The following is a 15,055-nucleotide window of genomic DNA, read 5'->3' as shown; positions in this document are numbered from 1 at the left end:
CTTAAATAGGAAAAATAATACTTTGCAGTGTTGGAAAGGCATTACAGGTCACATTATGGCTGTAACAAGTATATTACTCACCATTTGTGTCAGGAAGTTCAGCTCCAAGATGAACTATTTTCTCACTGAAGTTTTCCAAGAGACAACATTTTATCCAAGCAACTGGGTGCTGGAAACAGTTTTTATTTAGGGAAAAACTAATGATGCCTTGTTCAAAGTAAATACCATCAACATTTTAATAGTACCCAATTTTTGTAGGATACAGGCTTTATATATATTTAGTTTCATCTAGGTGTATCATACCACAGATATTCAGGCCTATAGATTAGGACAGTAGTCCAATCAATAGTCCCATAATAACACACTATCTCAATGAAAGAGATTATCCAAACACACAAAATAGACCTGCAAAATAATGCCTTTATTTTAAATGGAAATGGCAATGACTTCTGTGGGCGTTTTGCTAGTAGTTCAGATAACAAGCTTTTAGATACATCTATTACATTGATCTATAACTTTTTAGCAACTGAATTTCATGTACAGTAATCTAGGAACTCTCATCAGGTGGTATCTTCTATTTCATGTTCTCTCTTGCTCCACAGTTCAGATTTATTCTGGTGTCTCTTTTGCTTCCACAGACCTGGTAGTCCTTCAAAGTCCTGCTTATTGTCACTGCTATAAGCTAGAGAGTACTTCTGCCTATAAAATAGGTATAGTCGGTTTTTATTATGCTTTTTCATGCAGGATCAAAAAATTCTGTATGAAAAGAAAAAGATCAATTTCCACAAGTATTAATTAATCCGGAAGATTATACTTATTTCTGTTGTTCTAACAAAAAGCTATAATGATGCAGAAATAACAGTGTAAGCACATGAAATTTTTGTATACACATATAGGGTGCTGCTTCATCTCTATAACATTCAGTACTAATGGGAATTGAAATTGTGTGAAGTGCAATCTCAGATAGTCTCATCCCATTAATTACAGAAGACTTACCAAGATGATAAATGAAGCAGTCTGCAGTGTAGCATATAATGAATGCCTCTAACTCACAGAGAACCCCATTCTTTACACATGTACCAGAAATAATGCTACTGAGTGGGGATTGTGGTGCCAAAGTGCTGAGAGATGGAGCCCAGCAACTCAGAGGGTGGGAGAGAGCTGAATAAACACATGAGTAGGGCCCTGCGGAAAGCCTTGGGATGCCGGCGGTGCTGTGCCAGGGTGAGGAAAAAGCAGGATCCCTTACACAGCAGGGAAGGTACTCCAGAGACTGCTGGAACCTTGGTGCCCAGAAGGAACAAAAGTGAATGTCATTTTGCATTTTTTTAAAGTGCAGTGATACTTCTGTTCCTCCCACTTCCACACACAAATGCTCTCAGGTATTTAGATCTAAGCATATGTTTGGCCATACTTTCATAAGGGAAATACGCAGTTTTGAAAGAGTTTCTAACCCAGAAGTTGAAAAAATATCCTTGAAAACAAATTGGCAGCCTGTTCTTTGTCAGGCAATGAATGTCAGCAACCAAGAACAGAGGTACCAAAGGGAGCTTTTAGTCTAATGGCAATAATTACTAGGGGTCTGAAAGCACAGCTCTATTTGTGGAATCAGGTAAAAAAGTGAGATTTGCTCTTCAGAGCAAACACAAGTGCACACTTGAAAGCTTTACCCAAGTCCCAGCAGCAGGGTGCTGCTGTCCTCTTTGGTCACACTTGGACAGGTATCATGTGAGACTCTCTCTGTCAGCTACAGCACTTCATCCACTTCCCAAAAGTTTCTGTCAAGCCATAAGAATTTCTGTCTCACCAACAGCTTCGTTTTTTCAGTGGTTTCTCCTCTTCTGTACATGAGACCTTCATAAAGATACAGTGACAAGAATAATGCAGGAAAAGCCAGTCTTGTGTTGTCACTTGCTATGCAGAATATGTAAAATGTCACTGGGGTAAAAAATTTTTTTAAAAGTCAGTGTCTTTGCAAGTTACTGGGAGTTTCATCACCTTCTTCAATGGTCAGAATTTTATCTCTCCCACTAATTTCTAGTCACAAAAGCTTGTCCCAAAACAACAGGCACAGATTCCCCAAAAGGTAGATGCAGAAAAGTGATGTTCCTCAAAAGAAGCAAAAGCGGAAGTGATAGTCTCAAGGGTTCCTCTAGTTCTGCACAACATTGTCTGAAACTCTTCTTCCTTGTGCGGTAACACAGAACCACCTTTGGAAAGGGACCACAGGCAGCAGTTGGGTGAAATCCCAGCTCCAAGAAAAACATGGGGAGAGAGATAAATTAATTCTTCCTTTTCAAACCTTCTCAATTAAAAAAATACCAACAGCATCAATCCCAAACTGGATTATTGGAAGCCTAACCATTTCAGCAAGCTGACAAGACAGCAAACAGAAACCCCACCAGGTCCAGACTGATTCAGCTGCTTTGTTTTAATAACACTGTAATGTTTAAATTAATGTCAATTTGTGTAAGCTAGATTGTCTGATACTTCACTATAATTAAGAACCCATCACATTTTCAGGTGCAGTTGAAAGGCAGAAAGGTATCTTAAGTTTTCAGTCACTAAACAAAAGTGAAGACTTGGTCTTATATTAAATCAGGCATACAATCAGTTGATCAGAGGCTTGTCAGGCTGACCTCAGGTGAAATATACCTTCACAGAACAGATCCTTGCCCTTCAGAAAGAAGGGGAGCTGAGCTAATGCACTATCCAGAATACCAGATTTTCTTGCAACAGCATTTGTGAGAACCCCTACTAGCCAGTCCAAAGTTTATAAAGTTGTAACATTTTTCACTTGGTTCTTACAAGGAGAGAAAGGGAACAGGTATCAATACGATTAAGATATGGAAATAAGATTTTTAATGCAGCGTGGATGTTGACAATTCAGGGAAGGCTTTAGCTGTCTTGATTGCATTAATGAAGAAACATCCTCTCTGGGAAAGGTTGTGTGTCTCATTCCAATGCAAGTGAACAAGTTTCATTATGAAATAAAACAGTTTGATAAAGCAATGTTTCTTTAAGTGCGAGGCTAAAATAATTAATGACACCTCTGAACATTTTCTGACAGGGACAATCATTTGGAGCCAGCCGTTGTGGTGTGTTACACCTAGACAGATCTCCCCTAGACCACCTGTGCTGTTCTGCTTCATGTGCAGACTTGTCACCCACTGAGCTGCAATTTTTCTGCTGTGAATCAAAACTGCACTATTTAAAGATTACAAGGCCAAAACCTAAAAAGGAAAAAGAAAGATGATTGGCTTTGAAAGACAACAGATATTTGGCTTGATCTTAAATACTCATGAACTGACTTCAGCAATTTAATTCAAAAGCTGTCTCACCATGGATGAAGATGAGTAACCAGATCAGGAAATGGGAACAGTATTGGTTGAAATATCTTCAAGGGTGTTTCTACAGCATCTATTTGTAAGAGTCTAGGTTTCAAATACATTTCTTTTAAAAACTTGTCAAAACAGATCTCCATTTTCACTCCATTAATTTGAATTACATGGATTTATAAGTAATTCCTTATCTGAAGTACTGGTAGGTAATTGTATTCCTTCCATTTTGCTTTTTGTAATATTTTACTTCCTTGGAAGCAAAACATCCCTACTACCTCAATATCTGTTTGCCTTCTCCTTTCAAAGTCTGACCCTCTAGAACTTAGGGCAGATTTTCACAATCCAATTTCAATATCAAAACAGAATTAAAAAAAAAAAAAATCTGCTCTTGAGCTTCTGTGCTGCTTTTTAGAGTCTTCACTTCATGATCCCACCTGGGTCCTTTACATTGTCTCAGATAGCATAAGTGTAAAATAATCTCTCCATGCAGGCATATCAGCTTCAGATTCTGAGAAAGAATTTATTAAAAAGACAATTTAAACACTGAAGAGTTAATGAAAAATACCATTTGCTCAGTTCCTTAATAGTGTAAATTCATGGCAGTTTCAAAAGAAGAGTAGTGTTTTTAAAGGATCTTGGCATAACATATTCAAACCATACCCATATCTATGAGTACATGACCTACAATTCCTTTTACTGCACTGTGGAGACCACAGCTGATTTTAAGCTTTCCCTTATAGCACAGCTAGCACCAGTGATGAGTTTTGGGACTGAGATACATTAGTCTCTAAGTATCGCTTCTTACCTCACCAAGGGTACATTATATTATATTGCCCAACCTAAAATGTCAGTCTTGAAAATAAGGCAAATGAACAAAGTCATAGTCACTCTCTCCACTCAGAAAAGTAATTTCAAAATTGTTCATTGCGTTGTGTTCTGCAGGACACAAATCTAACTTTCCAAAGATCTTAATTTCTCTTTTTTTTTTTTTTTTTTTTAAAGTACGAGGTCATTTGTAACCTCATGATGATCAGCAACTCTTTCTTCACAACAAAAAGAAACTTGGCATTTCTCAAAGTTACCTCCAAGGAGGATTTTGATGTTTTCTTTTTTCTAGTTTGGTTTTCCCAGTTAGAAAATCTACCCTTTTTGAAAGCTTCAGTAGTGCATTTGGTCAATAATTTCCAACTGAAATCTAGAAATAAACTTCATCATGTTCAAAATGGACAGCATTGAAACCCAGCTAATATGAGCAGGAGAGAAAAAAAAAAAAAAAGCCCTCAGACAAAATTTATACAGAGAGGAAAGGCTTGTGTATCAGAAATGCTGTAAGTGATCACTGGAATTGGTTCTTTTTCTTAAACATCGGTCAAGACTACAGTGGAGATGTAAGTTATCTATCTAGTTACTTCTAGCAGCATTTCTGATACACAAGCCTCCTCTTCTTTAAGGGGCCATGTTTTTTAATTCCTGCCTATAATTTTTTTTTTTTTTTGCCATCAAACTTATCAGTATCTATAAAGTTGGACATGAGAATTAAAATTATACTGTTCTCTGGCAAACATTTTCTGCCATTTCAATTGAGTACAGTCACAGTACTTCTCAAACCTTGCCCTCTGGGCTTGCACTCCAGAGCACCTTACACCTCTCCTTTGCTGTTTATCCACTCCTTGCTTTGTCTGATTTTTTTTGGCAAAAGAGACAACTACTATCAAGTACAGCACAACTTCCAAATATTGGTGTCAGCCGTTGCTTAGATTATTCGAACATCCTGTTTTGTCACCTCTCGAGATCCCTCAGAGCTTGTTCAGGAAAAGGAGAGGAAGGGGCACCAGGACACCCCAGGACCTGGTGCTGGTGGAATGGCAGCCCCCTGAACCTAAGTGACAATGAAAGGGTGTGAGAAGTCTTCATGCACTGGGAAAGGGGAGAATTAAAAGCCTAAGAAGAGTAAGGAGTATTTCATGCACTGCATTTCAGGTAACAGAGATGACTATGAGAGTAAAAAAATAAAAAGAAAATATATATAATTTTAAAAAATCGTGCTGAGAATCCTGCTCGTGTTGCAGCCATGTTCATGTTAACAAGCCACATCACCTTTGTGCCTTCTCCCTCCTGCAGGCAGTGTACCTCCTTCCAAACTCTAGGCAAGTTGCTATGGAAACCATCAGGGTGGCTACAGAAATGGAGAGGAATTCTAGATTTCATCCACATATACATAATTTACTTTCACCAAAAAAAGAGAAATTACACAAAATGGCAGGCGCTGTTACTGAGACTCTTTCACCCTGGAAGAAAAAGGACCCTGCAGAAGGGATCTCAGCAGATCATCAGCCCTTTGAGCCAAGGTCATCCTGAGGAAAAGTCCATTAACAAACACTCTTCACCTGAGAACCGTTAGTTCAAAATGCCTATCAATTTTCATTTTTTTCTGTTTTGTTGAACTCACGTAATCTGCCAATAGAAGGGACACATCATTCCTTTACTCTAGTTTTGCATCTTGTTCTCACACATTGACACAACATTTGAAATTTATTCCTGTTTGTAAGCAAAGATGTTTGGGAATCATTTCAACCCTGGTATCTCTCTAAGAAGACACCAGGCATAGATGTCTTTACCTCAGAACTTAACCCTCTGAAAAGAAAGTGTCATTGCAGAAAAAGGAAAAAAGATAGTAAAAAGAAAAATGTATGACACAGGCTTTCATATAACAAGGTACATGATTAACTCCAGCCTTTACATTTTCTCTCATCCTTTTGAGACGTTAAAATATGCCAATATTGTTGGATAAATTTGGAGAAAAAAAGGTGAAAATAACACTGTGTGTGTAGAGAAAGAAAGCAATAGGAGAGAAAAGAGGAGCTAGGGGACTCTACTAATTGTTCCTGGGCTTTATTTTACTTGCTTAAAATTAAAATACACTTAACACATGCTGAGCAACCACTTCTTCAGAAATCCTCTAGCAACTTAAAGTTTTCTAACAGCTGCATATAGAAGAATGGAGTAAACTGGAGGATTCAAACCACATTAGTCTGCAATTCTTCATGTTGGCTATATGATTCCTGTATAGGGAAGTTGCAAGAACCTGACCAGAACTTTGTCTTTTTTTTTTATTTCAAACTGACAAAAATGCCTCCTAACCATCTGAACTGTATTTTCCATAGCTAATTTAGCTTCATCTTAATTTTCTCTACCATGTTGTTCTTTTTACCACTCTCTCTTTCCTCGTCCATTGAAAAAAAGAAAGGAAATACAAAGTAAATTTCATTTCATGACACAATTTTCAAAGCTATAAAAACTAGGCAAGCATTGCAAGTTTAGGACTGGAAAAAAAAAACATTTTCTTTCTAGGCACCAATCCCCTGAACACTTATCCAGTCAGAAGCACATGAGTAATTTAAGTGAGTTCTTGGATTCAAGCCAACAGATAAATGTTAAGTATGTGCCTGGCCCAGCCAATGTGCACAATCTGCTGCTAAATGTGACATTTACATACATATATATATATATATATATATATATATATCTTTTGTATCTTGGGAGATTAGAAAAAGCTGTTTATAAACCAGAACATAAGGCTAAAATCGTGATTAAAATCGTCCTGAAAGTTTCTCTAGTGATATCACAAAACATTGTATCATTTTGTTTGCAAAGGCCTTGGAAAAAACAAAGATTGATGCAATTTACATTTAGCTCATTTTCAACTAAATATGGCATGCAGGCAAACCACGAAGAGTAAAATAAACAGATTGTATGAACAATTCAAAATTTCAGGACAGCTAAACTCCATGGAGTGTTTTCAATATTACCTATTTCAGCAGCACTGAAAGACAGCTGTGAGTTTAAATTACAGTTTAATTGGCATTAATGCATTTTCCCCAAAATTACAGGAGAACAGCATCTTCTCTTTTTTTTAATTTAAACTGAAAGTCAAGGGCGGGGGGAAAAAAAAAAAAAAAAAAAAAGGATGTTTGACTCTCCAAGGAAAATAATTGTTTCAGTTTGACAGGAAAATTGAACTGCATTGAAGGATGAGTGAGTTTAATGTTTCCAGACTCAGGTTTTTGCAGGCTTAACTGTTAGATAATAAAATAAAGTTCAAATTTTTGTGGCTTAGATAACATACTCATATTTTCCTAAGTATGTTTTATGGAAGCCAGGCAAAGATAGAGATAAATAGAGATACCTCAAGACTACCATGAGGTCTAAAGAGAAGGAACCAACCTTCTCTTTAAACCTCATGTGTCTTTCTCATACACTAATAACCTGATCCTGTGATAAATTTGTCTCAGTGGAACACTCTCATTAATTAGAAGAGGTACCCCAAAATATTTTGCTAAAATCTTATTGATGTCAACAGTCTTTGCACTGAACTTGAACAGACCTTAAGTTAGGCCTTTAAGGGAGTGTATGCTCATTATGACTACAGTTGGCCTTTGCACATCTTATCCTATGGGAAACCCACTTACACACTGGGGCTCTATACATGTTCACAGTTAGATCAGACAATACAGAGCAGATAGGAAGGAGACACTAGCATAAGTCTTTGAGAAGAGAATGCTTACTGTCCACTGGTAGAGACCTCCCACATTTGACAGTTCATAACACCACCTGAGAGCAAATTTTTGTCACTTATCTCTTGCTGAGAGCTACCAAACATCATTATTATCTAATGGACCAAGACCTTAAAGAAGTGGACACAGTGAAGCTAATTACCGTTAGCATCTGGAAACAGTGGTGATAAGAACATCAGAAACCTTAGGACATACATTACATAGTTAGAGAATGATAATGGTTTGTATCTAAGTTTGTATCATATAATCATAACAGCAATTTCAGCTGGGAAAAAAAAAAAAAAAGAAAAGAGACTGAACTGCTCAGTAGTTTTCTAAGGCAAAGAGATAAGTGGAGAGGGTCAAAAGATTGAAATTTTCTTCTCCTGGTCCTGTGGCCAGTGGGAAGTTGGCAAATAGGTACTGTGACTTGGTCATTCCTCAGATGTGAAGGATACGAATAGGAGACAAGGGGGAAAGACCTCAACAAGAGGTCTTTAAGGAGGAAGTAGATGAAGTGCAACCAGACATGTTCAATGTTTACATGCTCCAGAATAATCCTTTCATCACAGAAGTATCACAGGTCTAAGGACCTCATGAAACTCACTACAAATGCATTTGTGCTCAATTCTCCATGAAGGATTTTCCAGTTTATGTCCCCAGCATACATTGGGTTTAAGATCAAGGTACAAGCTGGGTACCTCTTCAGCTTCCTGTGACATTAAGATATTCTGTCAAGACATTAAAAAAAAAGAGAAAAAGGTAATGGGGCTAGCAGAGCATGAGTATGTGCTGGAGGTGCTCTTTAAGGGTTGCCCAAAAGGCTGTCATACAGCCTACAAAAATGGCAGGCAGGAGTGAAGCTGAGGACAGAGAGGCTCACAGATCAAAGGCTTAGGCAGAAGGTCTGCCAGGCTGGTGTGTGGGTTGGGTGGTGGGGGATACCCCTCGAAGGTATGTAGTATTGTGTAGGTTCAAGGAGGACTTCACTTGTGAAGCAAAACAGGATAAGGTGGTTTGGCCATCCCATGCACTGGGCAAGCAGTGTGGGGTCTACCTTGACTGCTAGCTGTAAGAGTCTGCAATTTTGACAGTGCACACCATGTTCATTCCCACTTCACCAGTGGAACTCCACCTATCTGTGGTAAGAAAAAGAAGTTGTGCGTCAGGGTCACTGCCAGGACATCCACTCACTTTAGGGACAGAAGAGTCACGGTTTCTCCTAAGAACACTGAGGTCTTGGCAAAAGACTGGAACCTAAGAGATGCCTCTTGGGGGGACCCCTCAAATCAAAGGATGTGCCAGTCATATCACAGCCCTCAGGAGTGGCAAAAAAAGGTGCCTTCTAGGATGTTCCATATGAGATTGCTAGCTCAAGCCAAAGGGACAACCTGTTTATTCAGCTCAGTAAGCAGTAACACCCTCAACTCCCAACACAGGAATCAAAGGAAGGACTTGGTGGTGATGAAATATATTTGGCCAGTCAAAGGGCAGCCGTGGCTCATGCCTCATCAATAGACTTGCACAGGACCCAGCTTCACAAAGTACTCTGCAGCACCACAGAGAGCCTGGAAGAACCACATAAGAGTAGAGATCCAAACCAAGAACTAGTTTAAACAACAGCAGAGTCCAGGGCCCACACATCTCAGAAGTCACAGTATTCAGCTTGCCAATGCCCAAGGACTTTTTAGTAGGCATTCTGCACCAAGCTTCAAAGAAATGTAGCAGCTCCATTATCCCAGTTCTTCATACTGACCACTGCAAACCTATGCCATAGGACCTGCCAAGAACGACGATGAATGGGATATGAAAAGATGGGGTGCACATCCTCTCCAGATCTCTAGATGGACTGCTGTCTTTTCCTAGAGACAGGTGATGTATTTCTTGTCACGTCTGTTCTTCTCCAATGCATTGGCATGCATGCCACAGCCCATAGACGCATATCCCAGAGAACATGGACACACAGCTGGACAAAGGCACCTCAAGCCTGATGCACTTCCAGCATCTGGAGCTCATGCTACTTCTTACATTTGCTGCATAAGTTGTCAGGGAAAATCAGAGATGTACATCTGAGAGAAATGTCCTAACACCACATCTCACCACTGGATGATCCTGTACAAAGTAATTCCAAAAAAGTCTGCTGTTTGTGTTCCCCACATCCCACTACCTTTGTTCTAAGGTAAAGGCATACCTCTCCTCCACACTGGAGAAACAGGACTCCCAGAGGATGACAATAAAGCTCAAACCCTTGACACTGAGCCTGCTAAAAAGCCAGTAGGTCAGCCTCACTGCAGGGAAGGGACAGCCACTTGTCACAGACAGAAGGTTGGAGAATTTTCAGTTGATTGCTTTCACCTCTCCCCCTCATGAAAGATGGTTTTAGAATTGCTAGATATTGGCAGTTCACCCCCTTTGTGTGACTTGCAGATATATATAAATTCATATTTATACATGAATACATGTGTTATTCAAAGACAAGTTTCTCCTCAAACACCCATTTGCACAACTCTTTTCTGAAGGAGCAAGAAAAAGATACGCATATTGTCAAATTGAAATGGTTTCTAGCAAAATGTTTCTCCCTTCAGTTCTTCACACATTTCCAAAGGCAGTAAGTCCTCCAGCCTCCAGAAAGGCTGCATTTGTTCTCCGGTTTCTTCCAGGAACTCCACACACATCCAAACCGCACTGCTGTGGAGGTAGATAGCATCATATTAGTTCCAAAATAAACCCTCGTGTTTGCTCAGTGTAAGTTCTTGCTCAGCACAAGCTACCCACAGCAGAGTCTTTATGCAACTGTTCAGACCACTTGGGGCCTGCACTGAGTTCCCTACTGTCCTTGACATACTGCATACAGGTTGGCAAATTTCATCACAGCTCACACGAGCTCCAAGTTCTCCAGCTGTGAGAAAAGTGAGCAAAGGAAAAATTTACAATGTTCCAAACTACTCAGCTGGAAAGGAAACATAGTCCACCTTTATTGGTGTAGATGGCCACTCCTGAGCTTCATGTCCACAATCAGTGTGCACAAAATGAAGCACAGCCCAGCTGTGTGTTAAATTTACCCCTTTCTGAAAGTGTCAGACTAGCAGTGCCACATCTTCAGGGTGTATGTTCTGTCAGTTTAATTCCCTGTCTTCTCAGCACCAAAGAAATCCATGAGGCTCACCTCAGACTGTCTGCTGTGGCAAGAAGCAAAGATTTAAGTAGATAATGTGTAATGTATGTACTATGAACATGATGCGAGAATGACTAGGGAATGCCTTTTGTCGACACAGCAGTTCATCAGTCCTGTAGCAAGCAGAGGGACATTCAAGTGATCTAGGTGAGAGTCTTCCTGATAGACTACAGCTTCAATCAAGCATCCTGATGTGGAGTGTGAGAAAAATGTAATACTTTAAAGCCCCACATTTGAAATTTCTCTCTGCTAGCACTTCAAAGTATATTTTGCTCTATCCCCGAAGGAAATCTCATTTCTGTGTTGAAACACTAAATATTATCACAGAACCAATTTGTCAGAGTTTACAGACAGCTGGCATTTCTACTCACTGATCTGTTTTCAAGTATGAACTACAAATAGGCACTGGAAGGAAAAAAAAAAAGAAAAAAAAAAAGAAAAAGAAAACCCCAGCAAATTTAACAGGGAAAAATGTGTTATTATGAAGCTTTCTTCACACAGGCAATGTTTGCCAGTAACATGAGACACCAGAAGTGATAGCTTATTATGTGGTGAACTGCTCTATTCCTTTGGAAAACCATTGTCACAACTGAGACTGGGAGCCCGGAGAGTTGCAAAGGTTCTGTGATCCCCTCAGGTTAAATTAAAGTAAAACGACACCAAATGACTGTTTAAAATGTTTCACTTGCAGTATAAAACAATTTAAACTTGGAAGAGGATAATAAGCAACATGTATCTTATAAATCTGTAAGAAAGAAAAGAAGGGAAAGAAAAGAAAAATAAAGGAGAGAAAGAGAGTTAAAGAAATCTGCTCAGGTCCGGTAATCTTGAGTGGTGCATGGACACACAGCAAAGTTTTCTGTCACCTTTTAAATTCATCTTATCAGCTGATCAGCATACTAGACAAGGAGGGGCAAGCACTCCACAAACTCTTTTCCATGAGAAATGGGGAAAAGGTGGATCATGGGTTCTGTGCATCCATTGAGGAGGAATGGGGTGCAACAACCCCCTTGTCCTATTGAGTCAGTGGTCATGTTTGCCCTGCCCGCCTTTGTTTTTTTGTCAGTTTCCACAGATTTTTGCTGACTTCATGCTTCTTGAGTAGTCGTCCAGTTTCTGGGGCAGAAATGCTCACCTTTTATCAAGCCCTGTCACCTCTTCGGACTTACACAATGGAGCCAATGATTAGTGGTCCTTGTGCTTGATGAGAAACATTTGGTTTCACTCAGTCCACGTTTCCCCACTTTGAGGTTTATCTAAGGAGTTTGTCAATACAACTGTAAGGGAGTGGGGGGTGCATCCTTTGATACACTCCTGCTTCCCTGGTTTACGTTCCATTAGACTAATCCAAAGGCCACAGCTTGTCCTTGAGGTTTTCTGTGTTGATGAATGTTTGAGGCATTACTTTCTTCAGTTCCTTACAACCATCCCTTTCATAACAGAAAAAAACCCATCCCTGTTTATATTGAAAGTTCAAAATAAATGTACATAAGTGTTTCTATGGGTCAACTATAGGGAAAATTCAGACTCAAAAACCTCACTGATGACTTACAAGTTTTGTTCGGCTAGCCAGCTTTGAAGAAACTTTTCCACAGCTACAGCAGTTTTTGCAAGTTCATGGCAATGAACAACAGATTTTCTATGACTAAAATAGCAAAGCTATCCATTACTGTATATTCAGTTTATGGCACATCATAAAAACTTGACAGGTTTCAGCACAGCCCACAATATTCAACAAAAGAGTCTTTTGCCTGAAAATTCTGAGCAAATCCAGGATCCTTCCATGAGATTTCCCATTTCATCTGGGGGTTTGCCTAGAGAACTGCAGAATTTGGCCTATGAATGAACATTTAGCCTATGAAGGGTTTTGTCTCTGCTCACAGGTTTAATTAATCATTAATGAATAATTTTGTTTTCTTCTCTTATTTTTGTTCCAAAAACATGTATCAATTCTAACCTCTTAAAGAGAACAATAACAAGCTGAGTTCCAAAAATTTCATTTTACCTCAGTATATTTAAAATACTGTGGAGCTATGTGTTTACGGTGTTTAAGGACAAGCATTTCTCTCTCTTAAACATGTCTTTTTTCTCCACAGTTAATGGTCAGACACAGCAAAAGCCCTTTGAGTTATTTTCTCATGTCATAAGGCATGTCTCAGTGACTACAATTAAATATCTGCATTTACGCACGTTACAATGAGAACTTTGCACCTGGAACAGCGACCAGCTGGAGCAGCCTCTTATTCTGGGGATAAAAAGTTGCTTCTCACAAAGCTTTTGGGTTTGTTTTGATTTAAAGGAATGGGACTTACCCACACAGTTCAGAAATGCTTCAAAACTGTTCAAATTTTTATCCCAATTACTTTTTCAACCAGGACAACATATGTCTGCCAACTCTTTGCAAAAGAAAGCAAAAGGGCTCCTTTTGCACAAAGTATGAACAAGTTAAAAAAGCACAAGTAGGATCTGGTCTCATTTTTACTTGCATGTTTCTACTTTGTATGGTAGTAATAGGAAAGCACATCCCAAATAAAGCGGATGCCATGCAAAAGTCTATTTCATCATGAATGACTGGGAAGACAGTTCGGTAGTGAAGCCAACATCTACCAGCTGGTGCAGTCTAAGGGGTTTCATCAATTTATGTCTAATCCTCAAAACTCAAAACAAAATTAAAAATATCCTAAGGTAAATCATTCCTCATTTGGCCAATAACAAATTTAATGCAATGATTAGCTAGAGACAGAAGTAAAATAAAACTTGCTAAGAAAAAAGACTTTTCCGTGTTGTGGTGCAGGAGAGGAAGGTGAGGATAGAAAGAAGGGCTAAAGTTTGTTTCCCCACCATCTGAATATTTCTACCTGATTAGTCCATATGGCTTTGAACATTCAAACTGAACCTAGACCAATGAGAAATAGTTTGTGAAAAAAAAATATGTTTCCTAACAGGCAAGGCAATCATGCAAACCTAGGTATTCCATTGTGAGCCTAGGGATCACGCCCCACAAGTGTACTTCTTGCAACAGAAGGGTCCTTAAATTCTTCCAAGAGCAACAGGAGTCAAAAATATTTAGTGTACATCTATGTAACATTTAGTTCAAATCAGGGTTTCAGTTTTGAAACTAATCTCACAGTTGTACCGACTTACCATTCTTTGCTTCAGTTTACAATCTCAGCCCATGTGAGCTGCATTCCATTCAGATGAAACAACTGGAAAGTGAGCTCAGGAGCACACCTAGAAGCAGTAATGGGTGTTCAGCCCTGTTTATCAGTCTAGAACTACACTGTGTACAGTGCATACAGCATAGGCGCTGGCTCCTCAGTGCCATTTCACTCTGTGTATTGCTCAGGGGTTGCCAGTACAGATACTGTGTTATCAACGTTTCATTTAAATCTCACTTCAAGCACTGCTGCTCATAATTGCAGCCCTAAAAGTCCTTGCAGGATTCAGCAGCAGGTAACTTCAGGAACATGGTAGTCAAAATCTAATGTCTCTATGCCTAGAAATGCCTCTGTGCTTAGGACATTGACCTTGGCAGAAGGAAGATGCTCTTCATCAGCTACAACAACCATTTAGCACAAGTCACACCAGGCTGGACAAAGCAGAAGATAGTTCCAGTTTGGTGCTTTTGAAAGTAATTAGTTCACAACAAATTCATCATCTTCACAAAACAAGGAGACAAAGCTTTTATTTGATTTTCTTTAAGCATCTGGACAGAACTGGAGCTAACCTTTTGCCTGCCAGCATGTTAGCAGCATATTTGATAAATTATTAAATAAAGCATACTAAAAAAACAAACTATTAACAGCTTCCAAGATTAGACACAAAACCAGGAGCAAAAATCCTTTCTCCCATTTGCTCTGTCTTAATTTAAGGTAGGTTTCTGAAAGAAATAAACTAATATCTAATGTAATCTAGTCTTTGAATTTGAAACAATATAGTTAAATTGACACAAGCACCAACTTTAACGCTTACTTCCTATTAAGAGT

The sequence above is a fragment of the Athene noctua genome, chromosome 2 (genome assembly GCF_965140245.1).
Source record: "Athene noctua chromosome 2, bAthNoc1.hap1.1, whole genome shotgun sequence".
NCBI classification, from domain to species: domain Eukaryota; kingdom Metazoa; phylum Chordata; class Aves; order Strigiformes; family Strigidae; genus Athene; species Athene noctua.
This window is presented reverse-complemented; position numbering follows the sequence as displayed.